General features: G+C 43.6%; 1 long non-coding RNA gene across 33 annotated transcripts in view; it reads right to left on the reverse strand.

Moving 5' to 3' along the window:
* The window catches only part of LOC307186525, a 2,785,769-nt gene that overhangs the window by 1,419,284 nt on the left and 1,349,378 nt on the right, over nt 1–17,107 (reverse strand). The window contains exon 2 of one of the 33 annotated variants that reach the window (XR_013828359.1): nt 14,420–14,505. The exons of the other annotated variants lie outside the window; for them this stretch is intronic. This is a non-coding gene — a long non-coding RNA (uncharacterized lncRNA). The remainder of the gene's footprint in view (nt 1–14,419; nt 14,506–17,107) is intronic. 33 annotated transcript variants of the gene reach the window in all.

The following is a 17,107-nucleotide window of genomic DNA, read 5'->3' on the forward strand; positions in this document are numbered from 1 at the left end:
GTGTATGGTGTTTCCTGAAACATCTAAAAAACAAAGCAACAGAGCCTAGGGCACTTCCACTTATGGTCCTATAGCTTAGGGAAATTAAAATAAAAAAGACACAGCCACCCCAAAGTTTCCATCGCCTCTGTTTACAAGAACCTCATTTACAGTACAAGTTCAACATCGCAGAAAGTGAAAAATGGATAAAGAAGTTGTGGTATTTACTTACAAAGCAATATCACTCAGCAATGAAATCTGTGTCATCAGGCCCTTAGCAGCACAATGAGTGGATTCAGGTATGATGATTCTAACTGAAATAAGTCACACAGAAAAAGAAACATCATAAGATATCAGTAATACACGGAATGTAAACTTGGCTACACAGGAACTGAATTACAGAACAGAACAGGGTCTCAAATTTAGAAAACCAACTTATGCTTGCTTAAGGGTAAAGGTGAGTTGGGGTGCTGCATAAAACCAGAGATTGAAATGAGCACAGATAAAGTTCCTTAAGCCAAATATGGAATAGACAAGAGCTACTCCTTGCTCAACGAAATGGACTCAACACCGCATATTAAACGCCTAAGAATGTACCTGACTAGTAAGTATCGTAAAACCTATGGATTGCTATGTCACCGAAAGAGAATCAAGCATGTGTACAGGGGCATAAACGCAGCAGTGATAGGATTGGAGAGGTTCGGTGAGCAAATGAAGACCCTTTGAAGTCATATTGCATGGTACCCATTCCACGGGTTTCAACTACCCAGGTTTTAGGTATTCTTCCTTCAGCTAAAACATGCATGTGGAACCCAGAGTATGATCAACCATGTGATCGGGAGACGTGTTCAAATATGTCTCAGTTTTCGTACTCTGGTACTCGGGTTCAACATTCCAGACGCTTTACTAACACTCTCCCGACTTGGAGAGTCAGTCCCTTTAACCTCCTGTTTGGCCCAGTTTGCAATTTCTGCGGAAGATGAACAGGAATAGCGAGAACCAATGAGAGACTAGCTGGAGGTGTCTGGACGGGCAAATTTAACTCTCATTTCCCACCAGGAAGAGGAATTAACCAAAGGCTCAGCGTGCCGTGCCGGAACCAGATTAGGGCCTGAAGCCATCCTGCAGTGTTGCGGCCAGCTCACAAGAAAGCGAGTTGAAGAAAGGAGCTCAGGGGAACTGTAATTCACAAACCTGCAGAGTTATAAATGACAGCTATCGTCCAAAAATAGACTGAAGTAAGGCTGCCAAGAGGACTTGAAAGCGGGGCAGAATTGCAGGAAACCGATTTCAGGAGGTAGACTGGAATTGCATTGAAAGCGTAGGAAAAGAGGCAGAACGTCCACAATGATGCACTTGACCAAACAGGGCGTATGCGTTTTTTCCTGAATATATTCAGGAAAAAACGCATACGCCCTTTTTGGCCAACCAAGCAAGCTTGCAAAGGAAATCTGCACTACAATGAAGTCTCACTTCCCCCCGGTCAAAAGGGCCATCTGAAAAAAGTGTAAAATCCAGAAAGGCAACAGGCCATTGAGAACTGGGAGCCTTGTTATGCTGATGGGCGGGATGTAAATTGCCAACAGACACTTGGGAGAAGTGTATGGTGTTTCCTGAAACATCTAAAAAACAAAGCAACAGAGCCTAGGGCACTTCCACTTATGGTCCTATAGCTTAGGGAAATTAAAATCAAAAAGACACAGCCACCCCAAAGTTTGGAACGGCTCTGTTTACAAGAACCTCGTTTACAGTACAAGTTCAACATCGCAGAAAGTGAAAAATGGATAAAGAAGTTGTGGTATTCACTTACAAAGCAATATCACTCAGCAATGAAATCTATGTCATCAGGCCCTTAGCAGCACAATGAGTGGATTCAGGTATGATGATTCTAACTGAAATAAGTCACACAGAAAAAGAAACATCATAAGATATCAGTAATACACGGAATGGAAACTTGGCTACACAGGAACTGAATTACAGAACAGAACAGGGTCTCAAATTTAGAAAACCAACTTATGCTTGCTTAAGGGTAAAGGTGAGTTGGGGTGCTGCATAAAACCAGAGATTGAAATGAGCACAGATAAAGTTCCTTAAGCCAAATATGGAATAGACAAGAGCTACTCCTTGCTCAACGAAATGGACTCAACACCCCATATTAAACGCCTAAGAATGTACCTGACTAGTAAGTATCTCAAAACCTATGGATTGCTATGTCTCCTAAAGAAAATCAAGCATGTGTACAGGGGCATAAACGCAGCAGTGATAGGATTGGAGAGGTTCGGTGAGCAAATGAAGACCCTTTGAAGTCATATTGCATGGTACCCATTCCACGGCTTTCAAGTACCCAGGTTTAAGGTATTCTTCCTTCAGCTAAAACATGCATGTGGAACCTAGAGTATGATCAACCATGTGATCGGGAGACGTGTTCAAATATGTCTCAGTTTTCGTACCCTGGTACTCGGGTGCAACATTCCAGACGCTTTACTAACACTCTCCCGACTTGGAGAGTCAGTCCCTTTAAACTCCTGTTTGGCCCAGTTTGCAATTTCTGCGGAAGATGAACAGGAATAGCGAGAACCAATGAGAGACTAGCTGGAGGTGTCTGGACGGGCAAATTTAACTCTTATTTCCCACCAGGAAGAGGAATTAACCAAAGGCTCAGCGTGCCGTGCCGGAACCAGATTAGGGCCTGAAGCCATCCTACGGTGTTGCGGCCAGGTCACAAGAAAGCGAGTTGAAGAAAGGAGTTCAGGGGCACTGTAATTCACAAACCTGCAGAGTTATAAATGACAGCTATCGTCCAAAAATAGACTGAAGGAAGGCTGCCAAGAGGACTTGAAAGCAGGGCAGAATTGCAGGAAACCGATTTCAGGAGGTAGACTGGAATTGCATTGAAAGCATAGGAAAAGAGGCAGAACGTCCACAATGATGCACTTGGCCAAAAAGTGCGTATGCGTTTTTTCCTGAATATATTCAGGAAAAAACGCATACGCCCTTTTTGGCCAACCAAGCAAGCTTGCAAAGGAAATCTGCACTACAAAGAAGTCTCACTTCCCCCCGGTCAAAAGGGCCATCTGAAAAAGGTGTAAAATCCAGAAAGGCAGGACAGGCCATGGAGAACTGGGAGCCTTGTTATGCTGATGGGCGGGATGTAAATTGTCAACAGACACTCCGGAGAAGTGTATGGTGTTTCCTGAAACATCTAAAAAACAAAGCAACAGAGCCTAGGGCACTTCCACTTATGGTCCTATAGCTTAGAGAAATTAAAATCAAAAAGACACAGCCACCCCAAAGTTTGGGACGCCTCTGTTTACAAGAACCTCGTTTACCGTACAAGTTCAATATCACAGAAAGTGAAAAATGGATAAAGAACTTGTGGTACTTACGTACAATGCAGTATCACTCAGCAATGAAATCTATGTCATCAGGCCCGTAGCTGCATAGTGAGTGGATTCAGGTACGATGATTCTAACTGAAATAAGTCACACAGAAAAAGAAACATCATAAGATATCACTAATAAACGGAATGTAAACTTGGCTACACAGGAACTGAATTACAGAACAGAACAGGGTCTCAAATTTAGAAAACCAACTTATGCTTGCTTAAGGGTAAAGGTGAGTTGGGGTGCTGCATAAAACCAGAGATTGAAATGAGCACAGATAAAGTTCCTTAAGTCAAATATGGAATAGACAAGAGCTACTCCTTGCTCAACGAAATGGACTCAACACCGCATATTAAACGCCTAAGAATGTACCTGACTAGTAAGTATCTTAAAACCTATGGATTGCTATGTCTCCGAAAGAGAATCAAGCATGTGTACAGGGGCATAAACGCAGCAGTGATAGGATTGGAGAGGTTCGGTGAGCAAATGAAGACCCTTTGAAGTCATATTGCATGGTACCCATTACACGGGTTTCAACTACCCAGGTTTTAGGTATTCTTCCTTCAGCTAAAACATGCATGTGGAACCCAAGTATGATCAACCATGTGAACGGGAGACGTGTTCAAATATGTCTCAGTTTTCCTCCCCTGGTACTCGGGTGCAACATTCCAGACGCTTTACTAACACTCTCCCCACTTGGAGAGTCAGCGCCTTTAACCTCCTGTTTGGCCCAGTTTGCAATTTCTGCGGAAGATGAACAGGAATAGCGAGAACCAATGAGAGACAAGCTGGAGGTGTCTGGACGGGCAAATTTAACTCTCATTTCCCACCAGGAAGAGGAAATAACCAAAGGCTCAGCGTGCCGTGCCGGAACCAGATTAGGGCCTGAAGCCATCCTGCGGTGTTGCAGCCAGCTCACAAGAAAGCGAGTTGAAGAAAGGAACTCAGGGGCACTGTAATTCACAAACCTGCAGAGTTATAAATGACAGCTATCGTCCAAAAATAGACTGAAGGAAGGCTGCCAAGAGGACTTGAAAGCGGGGCAGAATTGCAGGAAACCGATTTCAGGAGGTAGACAAGAATTACATTGAAAGCGTAGGAAAAGAGGCAGAACGTCCACAATGATGCACTTGGCCAATAAGGGCGTATGCGTTTTTTCCTGAATATATTCAGGAAAAAACGCATACGCCCTTTTTGGCCAACCAAGCAAGCTTGCAAAGGAAATCTGCACTACAATGAAGTCTCACTTCCCCCCGGTCAAAAGGGCCATCTGAAAAAAGTGTAAAATCCAGAAAGGCAGGACAGGCCATGGAGAACTGGGAGCCTTGTTATGCTGAAGGACGGGATGTAAATTGCCAACAACCACTCGGGAGAAGTGTATGGTGTTTCCTGAAACATCTAAAAAACAAAGCAACAGAACCTAGGGCACTTCCACTTATGGTCCTATAGCTTAGGGAAATTAAAATCAAAAAGACACAGCCACCCCAAAGTTTGGGACGCCTCCGTTTACAAGAACCTCGTTTACCGTACAAGTTCAATATCACAGAAAGTGAAAAATGGATAAAGAACTTGTGGTACTTACGTACAATGCAGTATCACTCAGCAATGAAATCTATGTCATCAGGCCCGTCGCAGAATAATGAGTGGATTCAGGTACGATGATTCTAACTGAAATAAGTCACACAGAAAAAGAAACATCATAAGATATCAGTAATACACGGAATGTAAACTTGGCTACACAGGAACTGCATTCCAAAACAGAACAGGGTCTCAAATTTAGAAAACCAACTTATGCTTGCTTAAGGGGAAAGGTGAGTTGGGGTGCTGCATAAAACCAGAGATTGAAATGAGCACAGATAAAGTTCCTTAAGCCAAATATGGAATAGACAAGAGCTACTCCTTGCTCAACGAAATGGACTCAAAACCCCATATTAAACGCCTAAGAATGTACCTGACTAGTAAGTATCTTAAAACCTATGGATTGCTATGTCTCCAAAAGAGAATCAAGCAGGTGTACAGGGGCATAAACGCAGCAGTGATAGGATTGGAGAGGTTCGGTGAGCAAATGAAGACCCTTTGAAGTTATATTGCATGGTACCCATTACACGAGTTTCAACTACACAGGTTTAAGGTATTCTTCCTTCAGCTAAAACATGCATGTGGAACCCAAGTATGATCAACCATGTGAACGGGAGACGTGTTCAAATATGTCTCAGTTTTCCTCCCCTGGTACTTGGGTGCAACATTCCAGACGCTTTACTAACACTCTCCCCACCTGGAGAGTCAGCGCCTTTAACCTCCTGTTTGGCCCAGTTTGCAATTTCTGCGGAAGATGAACAGGAATAGCGAGAACCAATGAGAGACTAGCTGGAGGTGTCTGGACGGGCAAATTTAACTCTCATTTCCCACCAGGAAGAGGAAATAACCAAAGGCTCAGCGTGCCGTGCCGGAACCAGATTAGGGCCTGAAGCCATCCTGCGGTGTTGCGGCCAGCTCAAAAGAAAGCGAGTTGAAGAAAGGAGCTCAGGGGCACTGTAATTCACAAACCTGCAGAGTTATAAATGACAGCTATCGTCCAAAAATAGACTGAAGGAAGGCTGCCAAGAGGACTTGAAAGTGGGGCAGAATTGCAGGAAACCGATTTCAGGAGGTAGACTGGAATTGCATTGAAAGCATAGGAAATGAGGCAGAACGTCCACAATGATGCACTTGGCCAAAAAGGGCGTATGCGTTTTTTCCTGAATATATTCAGGAAAAAACGCATACGCCCTTTTTGGCCAACCAAGCAAGCTTGCAAAGGAAATCTGCACTACAATGAAGTCTCACTTCTCCCCGGTCAAAAGGGACATCTGAAAAAAGTGTAAAATCCAGAAAGGCAGGACAGGCCATAGAGAACTGGGAGCCTTGTTATGCTGATGGGCGGGATGTAAATTGCCAACAACCACTCCGGAGAAGTGTATGGTGTTTCCTGAAACATCTAAAAAACAAAGCAACAGAACCTAGGGCACTTCCACTCTTGGTCCTATAGTTTAGGGAAATTAAAATCAAAAAGACACAGCCACCCCAAAGTTTGGAACGGCTCTGTTTACAAGAACCTCGTTTACAGTACAAGTTCAAAATCGCAGAAAGAGAAAAATGGATAAAGAACTTGTGGTACTTACGTACAATGCAGTATCCCTCAGCAATGAAATCTATGTCATCAGGCCCATAGCAGCATAATGAGTGGATTCAGGTACGATGATTCTAACTGAAATAAGTCACACAGAAAAAGAAACATCATAAGATATCACTAATACATGGAATGTAAACTTGGCTACACAGGAACTGCATTCCAAAACAGAACAGGGTCTCAAATTTAGAAAACCAACTTATGCTTGCTTAAGGGGAAAGGTTAGTTGGGGTGCTGCATAAAACCACAGATTGAAATGAGCACAGATAAAGTTCCTTAAGCCAAAGATGGAATAGACAAGAGCTACTCCTTGCTCAACGAAATGGACTCAAAACCCCATATTAAACGCCTAAGAATGTACCTGGTTAGTAAGTATCTTAAAACCTATGGATTGCTATGTCTCCAAAAGAGAATCAATCGTGTGTACAGGGGCATGAACGCAGCAGTGATAGGATTGGAGAGGTTCGGTGAGCAAATGAAGACCCTTTGAAGTCATATTGCATGGTACCCATTACACGGGTCTCAACTCTCCAGGTTTAAGGTATTCTTCCTTCAGCTAAAACATGCATGTGGAACCTAGAGTATGATCAACCATGTGATCGGGAGACGTGTTCAAATATGTCTCAGTTTTCCTCCCCTGGTATTCGGGTGCAACATTCCAGACGCTTTACTAACACTCTCCCCACTTGGAGAGTCAGCGCCTTTAAACTCCTGTTTGGCCCAGTTTGCAATTTCTGCAGTAGATGAACAGGAATAGGGAGAACCAATGAGAGAGTAGCTGGAGGTGTCTGGACGGGCAAATTTAACTCTCATTTCCCACCAGGAAGAGGAATTAACCAAAGGCTCAGCGTGCCGTGCCGGAACCAGATTAGGGCCTGAAGCCATCCTGTGGTGTTGCGGCCAGCTCACAAGAAAGCGAGTTGAAGAAAGGAGCTCAGGGGCACTGTAATTCACAAACCTGCAGAGTTATAAATGACAGCTATCGTCCAAAAATAGACTGAAGTAAGGCTGCCAAGAGGACTTGAAAGCGGGGCAGAATTGCAGGAAACCGATTTCAGGAGGTAGACTGGAATTGCATTGAAAGCATAGGAAAAGAGGCCGAACGTCCACAATGATGCACTTGGCCAAAAAGGGCGTATGCGTTTTTTCCTGAATATATTCAGGAAAAAACGCATACGCCCTTTTTGGCCAACCAAGCAAGCTTGCAAAGGAAATCTGCACTACAATGAAGTCTCACTTCCCCCCGGTCAAAAGGGCCATCTGAAAAAAGTGTAAAATCCAGAAAGGCAGGACAGGCCATGGAGAACTGGGAGCCTTGTTACGCTGAAGGGCGGGATGTAAATTGCAAACAGACACTCGGGAGAAGTGTATGGTGTTTCCTGAAACATCTAAAAAACAAAGCAACAGAGCCTAGGGCACTTCCACTTATGGTCCTATAGCTTAGAGAAATTAAAATCAAAAAGACACAGCCACCCCAAAGTTTGGAACGGCTCTGTTTACAAGAACCTCGTTTACAGTACAATTCAACATCTCAGAAAGTGAAAAATGGATAAAGAAGATGTGGTATTTACTTACAAAGCAATATCACTCAGCAATGAAATCTATGTCATCATGCCCTTAGCAGCACAATGAGTGGATTCAGGTATGATGATTCTAACTGAAATAAGTCACACAGAAAAAGAAACATCATAAGATATCAGTAATACACGGAATGTAAACTTGGCTACACAGGAACTGAATTACAGAACAGAAGAGGGTCTCAAATTTAGAAAACCAACTTATGCTTGCTTAAGGGTAAAGGTGAGTAGGGGTGCTGCATAAAACCACAGATTGAAATGAGCACAGATAAAGTTCCTTAAGCCAAATATGGAATAGACAAGAGCTACTCCTTGCTCAACAAAATGGACTCAACACCGCATATTAAACGCCTAAGAATATACCTGACTAGTAAGTATCTTAAAACCTATGGATTGCTATCTCTCTGAAAGAGAATCAAGCATGTGTACAGGGGCATAAACGCAGCAGTGATAGGATTGGAGAGGGTCGGTGAGCAAATGAAGACCCTTTGAAGTCATATTGCATGGTACCCATTACACGGGTCTTAACTCTCCAGGTTTAAGGTATTCTTCCTTCAGCTAAAACATGCATGTGGAACCTAGAGTATGATCAACCATGAGATCGGGAGACGTGTTCAAATATGTCTCAGTTTTCGTACCTGGTACTCGGGTGCAACATTCCAGACGCTTTACTAACACTCTCCCCACTTGGAGAGTCAGCGCCTTTAACCTCCTGTTTGGCCCAGTTTGCAATTTCTGCGGAAGATGAACAGGAATAGCGAGAACCAATGAGAGACTAGCTGGAGGTGTCTGGACGGGCAAATTTAACTCTCATTTCCCACCAGGAAGAGGAAATAACCAAAGGCTCAGCGTGCCGTGCCGGAACCAGATTAGGGCCTGAAGCCATCCTGCGGTGTTGCGGCCAGCTCAAAAGAAAGCGAGTTGAAGAAAGGAGCTCAGGGGCACTGTAATTCACAAACCTGCAGAGTTATAAATGACAGCTATCGTCCAAAAATAGCCTGAAGTAAGGCTGCCAAGAGGACTTGAAAGTGGGGCAGAATTGCAGGAAACCGATTTCAGGAGGTAGACTGGAATTGCATTGAAAGCATAGGAAAAGAGGCAGAACGTCCACAATGATGCACTTGGCCAAAAAGGGCGTATGCTTTTTTTCCTGAATATATTCAGGAAAAAACGCATACGCCCTTTTTGGCCAACCGAGCAAGCTTGCAAAGGAAATCTGCACTACAATGAAGTCTCACTTCCCCCCAGTCAAAAGGGTTATCTGAAAAAAGTGTAAAATGCAGAAAGACAACAGGCCATTGAGAACTGGGAGCCTTGTTATGCTGATGGGCGGGATGTAAATTGCCAACAGACACTTGGGAGAAGTGTATGGTGTTTCCTGAAACATCTAAAAAACAAAGCAACAGAGCCTAGGGCACTTCCACTTATGGTCCTATAGCTTAGGGAAATTAAAATCAAAAAGACACAGTCACCCCAAAGTTTGGAACGGCTCTGTTTACAAGAACCTCGTTTACAGTACAAGTTCAACATCGCAGAAAGTGAAAAATGGATAAAGAAGTTGTGGTATTCACTTACAAAGCAATATCACTCAGCAATGAAATCTATGTCATCAGGCCCTTAGCAGCACAATGAGTGGATTCAGGTATGATGATTCTAACTGAAATAAGTCACACAGAAAAAGAAACATCATAAGATATTAGTAATACACGGAATGGAAACTTGGCTACACAGGAACTGAATTACAGAACAGAACAGTGTCTCAAATTTAGAAAACCAACTTATGCTTGCTTAAGAGTAAAGGTGAGTTGGGGTGCTGCATAAAACCAGAGATTGAAATGAGCACAGATAAAGTTCCTTAAGCCAAATATGGAATAGACAAGAGCTACTCCTTGCTCAACGAAATGGACTCAACACCGCATATTAAACGCCTAAGAATGTACCTGACTAGTAAGTATCTTAAAACCTATGGATTGCTATGTCTCCGAAAGAGAATCAAGCATGTGTACAGGGGCATAAACGCAGCAGTGATAGGATTGGAGAGGTTCGGTGAGCAAATGAAGACCCTTTGAAGTCATATTGCATGGTACCCATTCCACGGGTTTCAACTACCCAGGTTTAAGGTATTCTTCCTTCAGCTAAAACATGCATGTGGAACCTAGAGTATGATCAACCATGTGATCGGGAGACGTGTTCAAATATGTCTCAGTTTTCGTACCCTGGTACTCGGGTGCAACATTCCAGACGCTTTACTAACACTCTCCCGACTTGGAGAGTCAGTCCCTTTAACCTCCTGTTTGGCCCAGTTTGCAATTTCTGCGGAAGATGAACAGGAATAGCGAGAACCAATGAGAGACTAGCTGGAGGTGTCTGGACGGGCAAATTTAACTCTCATTTCCCACCAGGAAGAGGAATTAACCAAAGGCTCAGCGTGCCGTGCCGGAACCAGATTAGGGCCTGAAGCCATCCTGCGGTGTTGCGGCCAGGTCACAAGAAAGCGAGTTGAAGAAAGGAGCTCAGGGGCACTGTAATTCACAAACCTGCAGAGTTATAAATGACAGCTATCGTCCAAAAATAGACTGAAGTAAGGCTGCCAAGAGGACTTGAAAGCGGGGCAGAATTGCAGGAAACCGATTTCAGGAGGTAGACTGGAATTGCATTGAAAGCATAGGAAAAGAGGCAGAACGTCCACAATGATGCACTTGGCCAAAAAGGGCGTATGCGTTTTTTCCTGAATATATTCAGGAAAAAACGCATACGCCCTTTTTGGCCAACCAAGCAAGCTTGCAAAGGAAATCTGCACTACAATGAAGTCTCACTTCCCCCCGGTCAAAAGGGCCATCTGAAGAAAGTGTAAAATCCAGAAAGGCAGGACAGGCCATGGAGAACTGGGAGCCTTGTTATGCTGATGGGCGGGATGTAAATTGCCAACAGACACTTGGGAGAAGTGTATGGTGTTTCCTGAAACATCTAAAAAACAAAGCAACAGAGCCTAGGGCACTTCCACTTATGGTCCTATAGCTTAGGGAAATTAAAATCAAAAAGACACAGCCACCCCAAAGTTTGGGACGCCTCCATTTACAAGAACCTCGTTTACCGTACAAGTTCAATATCACAGAAAGTGAAAAATGGATAAAGAACTTTTGGTACTTACGTACAATGCAGTATCACTCAGCAATGAAATCTATGTCATCAGGCCCGTAGCAGTATAATGAGTGGATTCAGGTACGATGATTCTAACTGAAATAAGTCACACAGAAAGAGAAACATCATAAGATATCAGTAATACACGGAATGTAAACTTGGCTACACAGGAACTGCATTCCAAAACAGAACAGGGTCTCAAATTTAAAAAACCAACTTATGCTTGCTTAAGGGGAAAGGTGAATTGGGGTGCTGTATAAAACCAGAGATTGAAATGAGCACAGATAAAGTTCCTTAAGCCAAATATGGAATAGACAAGAGCTACTCCTTGCTCAACGAAATGGACTCAAAACCCCATATTAAACGCCTAAGAATGTACCTGACTAGTAAGTATCTTAAAACCTATGGATTGCTATCTCTCCAAAAGAGAATCAAGCGTGTGTACACGGGCATAAACGCAGCAGTGATAGGATTGGAGAGGTTCGGTGAGCAAATGAAGACCCTTTGAAGTCATATTGCATGGTACCCATTACACGGGTCTCAACTCTCCAGGTTTAAGGTATTCTTCCTTCAGCTAAAACATGCATGTGGAACCTAGAGTATGATCAACCATGTGATCGGGAGACGTGTTCAAATATGTCTCAGTTTTCGTCCCCTGGTACTCGGGTGCAACATTCCATACGCTTTACTAACACTCTCCCCACTTGGAGAGTCAGTCCCTTTAACCTCCTGTTTGGCTCAGTTTGCAATTTCTGTGGAAGATGAACAGGAATAGCGAGAACCAATGAGACACTAGCTGGAGGTGTGTGAACGGGCAAATTTAACTCTCATTTCCCACCAGGAAGAGGAATTAACCAAAGGCTCAGCATGCCGTGCCAGAACAAGATTAGGGCCTGAAGACATCCTTCGGTGTTGCGGCCAGTTCACAAGAAAGCGAGTTGAAGAAAGGAGCTCAGGGGCACTGTAATTCACAAACCTGCAGAGTTATAAATGACAGCTATCGTCCAAAAATAGACTGAAGTAAGGCTGCCAAGAGGACTTGAAAGCGGGGCAGAATTGCAGGAAACCGATTTCAGGAGGTAGACTGGAATTGCATTGAAAGCATAGGAAAAGAGGCAGAACGTCCACAATGATGCACTTGGCCAAAAAGGGCGTATGCGTTTTTTCCTGAATATATTCAGGAAAAAACGCATACGCCCTTTTTGGCCAACCAAGCAAGCTTGCAAAGGAAATCTGCACTACAATGAAGTCTCACTTCCCCCTGGTCAAAAGGGCCATCTGAAAAAAGTGTAAAATCCAGAAAGGCAGGACAGGCCATTGAGAACTGGGAGCCTTGTTATGCTGATGGGCGGGATGTAAATTGCCAACAGACACTTGGGAGAAGTGTATGGTGTTTCCTGAAACATCTAAAAAACAAAGCAACAGAGCCTAGGGCACTTCTACTTATGGTCCTATAGCTTAGGGAAATTAAAATCAAAAAGACACAGCCACCCAGAAGTTTGGAACGGCTCTGTTTACAAGAACCTCGTTTACAGTACAAGTTCAACATCGCAGAAAGTGAAAAATGGATAAAGAAGTTGTGGTATTTACTTACAAAGCAATATCACTCAGCAATGAAATCTGTGTCATCAGGCCCTTAGCAGCACAATGAGTGGATTCAGGTATGATGATTCTAACTGAAATAAGTCACACAGAAAAAGAAACATCATAAGATATCAGTAATACACGGAATGGAAACTTGGCTACACAGGAACTGAATTACAGAACAGAACAGGGTCTCAAATTTAGAAAACCAACTTATGCTTGCTTAAGGGTAAAGGTGAGTTGGGGTGCTGCATAAAACCAGAGATTGAAATGAGCACAGATAAAGTTCCTTAAGCCAAATATGGAATAGACAAGAGCTACTCCTTGCTCAACGAAATGGACTCAACACCGCATATTAAACGCCTAAGAATGTACCTGACTAGTAAGTATCTTAAAACCTATGGATTGCTATGTCTCCGAAAGAGAATCAAGCATGTGTACAGGGGCATAAACGCAGCAGTGATAGGATTGGAGAGGTTCGGTGAGCAAATGAAGACCCTTTGAAATCATATTGCATGGTACCCATTCCACGGGTTTCAACTACCCAGGTTTAAGGTATTCTTCCTTCAGCTAAAACATGCATGTGGAACCTAGAGTATGATCAACCATGTGATCGGGAGATGTGTTCAAATATGTCTCAGTTTTCGTACCCTGGTACTCGGGTGCAACATTCCAGACGCTTTACTAACACTCTCCCGACTTGGAGAGTCAGTCCCTTTAACCTCCTGTTTGGCCCAGTCTGCAATTTCTGCGGAAGATGAACAGGAATAGTGAGAACCAATGAGAGACTAGCTGGAGGTGTCTGGACGGGCAAATTTAACTCTCATTTCCCACCAGGAAGAGGAATTAACCAAAGGCTCAACATGCCGTGCCAGAACCAGATTAGTGCCTGAAGCCATCCTGCGGTGTTGTGGCCAGGTCACAAGAAAGCGAGTTGAAGAAAGGAGCTCAGGGGCACTGTAATTCACAAATCTGCAGAGTTATAAATGACAGCTATCGTCCAAAAATATACTGAAGTAAGGCTGCCAAGAGGACTTGAAAGCAGGGCAGAATTGCAGGAAACCGATTTCAGGAGGTAGACTGGAATTGCATTGAAAGCATAGGAAAAGAGGCAGAACGTCCACAATGATGCACTTGGCCAAAAAGGGCGTATGCGTTTTTTCCTGAATATATTCAGGAAAAAACGCATACGCCCTTTTTGGCCAACCAAGCAAACTTGCAAAGGAAATCTGCACTACAATGAAGTCTCACTTCCCCCCGGTCAAAAGGGCCATCTGAAAAAAGTGTAAAATCCAGAAAGGCAAGACAGGCCATGGAGAACTGGGAGCCTTGTTATGCTGATGGGCGGGATGTAAATTGCCAACAGACACTAGGGAGAAGTGTATGGTGTTTCCTGAAACATCTAAAAAACAAAGCAACAGAGCCTAGGGCACTTCCACTTATGGTCCTATAGCTTAGGGAAATTAAAATCAAAAAGACACAGCCACCCCAAAGTTTGGGACGCCTCTGTTTACAAGAACCTCATTTACCGTACAAGTTCAACATCGCAGAAAGTGAAAAATGGATAAAGAACTTGTGGTACTTACGTACAATGCAGTATCACTGAACAATGAAATCTATGTCACCAGGCCCGTAGCAGCATAATGAGTGGATTCAGGTACGATGATTCTAACTGAAATAAGTCACACAGAAATAGAAACATCATAAGATATCACTAATACACGGAATGTAAAGTTGGCTACACAGGAACTGAATTCCAAAACAGAACAGGTTCTCAAATTCAGAAAACCAACTTATGCTTGCTTAAGGGGAAAGGTGAGTTGGGTTGCTGCATAAAACCAGAGATTGAAATGAGCACAGATAAAGTTCCTTAAGCCAAATATGGAATAGACCAGAGCTACTCCTTGCTCAACGAAATGGACTCAACACCGCATATTAAACGCCTAAGAATGTACCTGACTAGTAAGTATCTTAAAACCTATGGATTGTTATGTCTCCGAAAGAGAATCAAGCATGTGTACAGGGGCATAAACGCAGCAGTGATAGGATTGGAGAAGTTCGGTGAGCAAATGAAGACCCTTTGAAGTCATATTGCATGGTACCCATTCCACGGGTTTCAACTACCCAGGTTTTAGGTATTCTTCCTTCAGCTAAAACATGCATGTGGAACCCAGAGTATGATCAACCATGTGATCGGGAGACGTGTTCAAATATGTCTCAGTTTTCCTCCCCTGGTACTCGGGTGCAACATTCCAGACGCTTTACTAACACTCTCCCCACTTGGAGAGTCAGCGCCTTTAACCTCCTGTTTGGCACAGTTTGCAATTTCTGCGGAAGATGAACAGGCATAGCGAGAACCAATGAGAGGCTAGCTGGAGGTGTCTGGACGGGCAAATTTAACTCTCATTTCCCACCAGGAAGAGGAAGTAACCAAAGGCTCAGTGTGCCATGCCGGAACCAGATTAGGGCCTGAAGCCATCCTGCGGTGTTGTGGCCAGGTCACAAGAAAGCGAGTTGAAGAAAGGAGCTCAGGGGCACTGTAATTCACAAACCTGCAGAGTTATAAATGACAGCTATCGTCCAAAAATATACTGAAGTAAGGCTGCCAAGAGGACTTGAAAGCGGGGCAGAATTGCAGGAAACCGATTTCAGGAGGTAGACTGGAATTGCATTGAAAGCATAGGAAAAGAGGCAGAACGTCCACAATGATGCACTTGGCCAAAAAGGGCGTATGCGTTTTTTCCTGAATATATTCAGGAAAAAACGCATACGCCCTTTTTGGCCAACCAAGCAAGCTTGCAAAGGAAATCTGCACTACAATGAAGTCTCACTTCCCCCCGGTCAAAAGGGCCATCTGAAAAAAGTGTAAAATCCAGAAAGGCAGGACAGGCCATGGAGAACTGGGAGCCTAGTTATGCTGATGGGCGGGATGTAAATTGCCAACAACCACTCTGGAGAAGTGTATGGTGTTTCCTGAAACATCTAAAAAACAAAGCAACAGAGCCTAGGGCACTGCCACTTATGGTCCTATAGCTTAGGGAAATTAAAATCAAAAAGACACAGCCACTCCAAAGTTTGGGACGCCTCTGTTTACAAGAACCTCGTTTACAGTACAAGTTCAACATCGCAGAAAGTGAAAAATGGATAAAGAACTTGTGGTATTTACTTACAACGCAGTATCACTCAGCAATGAAATCTATGTCATCAGGCCCGTAGCAGCATAATTAGTGGATTCAGGTACGATGATTCTAACTGAAATAAGTCACACAGAAAAAGAAACATCATAAGATATCACTAATACACGGAATGGAAACTTCGCTACACAGGAACAGCATTCCAAAACAGAAGAGGGTCTCAAATTTAGAAAACCAACTTATGCTTGCTTAAGGGTAAAGGTGAGTTGGGGTGCTGCATAAAACCACAGATTGAAATGAGCACAGATAAAGTTCCTTAAGCCAAATATGGAATAGACAAGAGCTACTCCTTGCTCAACGAAATGGACTCAACACCGCATATTAAACGCCTAAGAATGTACCTGACTTGTAAGTATCTTAAAACCTATGGATTGCTATGTCTCCGAAAGAGAATCAAGCATGTGTACAGGGGCATAAACGCAGCAGTGATAGGATTGGAGAGGTTCGGTGAGCAAATGAAGACCCTTTGAAGTCATATTGCATGGTACCCATTCCACGGGTTTCAACTACCCAGGTTTAAGGTATTCTTCCTTCAGCTAAAACATGCATGTGGAACCTAGAGTATGATCAACCATGTGATCGGGAGATGTGTTCAAATATGTCTCAGTTTTCGTACCCTGGTACTGGGGTGCAACATTCCAGACGCTTTACTAACACTCTCCCCACTTGGAGAGTCAGCGCCTTTAACCTCCTCTTTGGCTCAGTTTGCAATTTCTGCGGAAGATGAACAGGAATAGCGAGAACCAATGAGAGGCTAGCTGGAGGTGTCTGGACGGGCAAATTTAACTCTCATTTCCCACCAGCAAGAGGAAATAACCAAAGGCTCAGTGTGCCGTGCCGGAACCAGATTAGGGCCTGAAGCCATCCTGCGGTGTTGCGGCCAGGTCACAAGAAAGCGAGTTGAAGAAAGGAGCTCAAGGGCACTGTAATTCACAAACCTGCAGAGTTATAAATGACAGCTATCGTCCAAAAATACACTGAAGTAAGGCTGCCAAGAGGACTTGAAAGCGGGGCAGAATTGCAGGAAACCGATTTCAGGAGGTAGACTGGAATTGCATTGAAAGCATAGGAAAAGAGGCA

This window comes from Stenella coeruleoalba (assembly GCF_951394435.1).
Source record: "Stenella coeruleoalba genome assembly, chromosome: 1".
NCBI classification, from domain to species: domain Eukaryota; kingdom Metazoa; phylum Chordata; class Mammalia; order Artiodactyla; family Delphinidae; genus Stenella; species Stenella coeruleoalba.